Genomic DNA, 1,530 nt, shown 5'->3' on the forward strand with positions numbered 1-1,530 from the left:
GAAGACAAAGAGCGAAATGAAACGCTCAAAGTGCTGTCAACAGCTCATTGTAAACCTGGGAAAAATAAAGCGATAAAAATCAATGTCTGCAAACAATGTTTCACTCACAATGTTTTAGATAGTAAGTAAGAAAAAAGGTCACACTGTCTTAATCTTAAGACAATAGTATAGACTTTAAGAGAACTCCATATATACTTGAGATTTCACATCTCAAATTTGTGTCTCAAAATGACACAGACCTTTGGATTTCAGGTGCATAAATAACATAAACCAGCAGTAATGATGTGGGATCACAGCCTACAGAAACAGAAGAGATTTACCTACAAGCTGAGTTTGCATTCAGAGCGTTTCAACAGAAAGTTGAAAAAGACAAAGTTGCAGAAAACCTCCTGAAAACAACCCAGCTGATGTGAGCTTTACAGGGAAATGAAGAGCAAACTACCCAAACAGCTCCATTTGACGTTCTTTTGACTAGTAAGAGGTATGACAGCACCAGGCCCCAATAACTGTGTTTTCACTCTCTTCTCTCCTCGCAGGAGCATTTCCTTGCATGCTTTTGTGCTGTCTGGAAGTGCACGTCGGCAGCATTACAAGTGCCCAGTGTACTCCCTCCATTGCAGTTTCCCATGAAAGAACAACTAATTCGTGCTGTTCAGAGACCCTCCTGTTGCCAGCAATGCCATTGAAAGACACCAAAGAAGGGCAGGAGAACAAAGACTGTGCAAGGAAGCAGAGAATAAGCATCAAAAAAAGCAAGGGAAGAAAAGGAAAAGGCATATTCTGCTCTTGGTTTTGTCTGGCAGCTCTGGATTTCTGTAGCAGATGGGAGTGTAGAATTTGTCCCGTACAGAAACAAAGGGTGAGAAGACAAATACTGAGGATCCTCACTTGGACCAGTTATATAAATAACCTTTAATAAAAAGTAATCAAATAAACACTATCCATGTTTTTCCTACCGAGAAGGAAAGAATTCCAACTGCAAGAGAGCCTTTTTATAACTAACAATTTGTAATTATCCATTTAAAACAATTAAGCCTATTTAGTTCTAGATAGAATACAAGCTAAGTTCTGCAGCCTGATGTGGAATAGGAGCACAGACATACTCCTGACCACTGTCTGAAACTGTGGCACTCAGCACAGCCAAATGCTGTAAAAGCAAAAGTATTATCCTAAATCTAAACCACATTATTCCAAGTTCATACTATGCCTTGTGAACAAAACTAGAGAGGTGTGGTGGGGGAAGAACTGGACCCCAGCTATGTTAATTTGGCATAGTTCTATTTACTTAATTGGATCCTGATTATTTATACCAGCTGAACACTGTGCTCCAGAGTTTATGGTCACAGGTGGGTACAATCCAAGTTGCATTAGACATTGTTAGATGCCTACCTGAAGAAGTAAACCTGTAATAGGTACTTCCCACCCACAAAGGGCTGCAGGAGCTGTGCCCCTTAATACATAACACCAGCATTAATTAAGAAAGTGGAGGTACACCTTTTAATAATTAATAGTGAAAGACATCTAAGAAGA

Source organism: Nestor notabilis, unplaced genomic scaffold, assembly GCF_000696875.1.
Source record: "Nestor notabilis isolate BGI_N333 unplaced genomic scaffold, ASM69687v1 scaffold15372, whole genome shotgun sequence".
Classification (NCBI taxonomy): Eukaryota; Metazoa; Chordata; class Aves; order Psittaciformes; family Psittacidae; genus Nestor; species Nestor notabilis.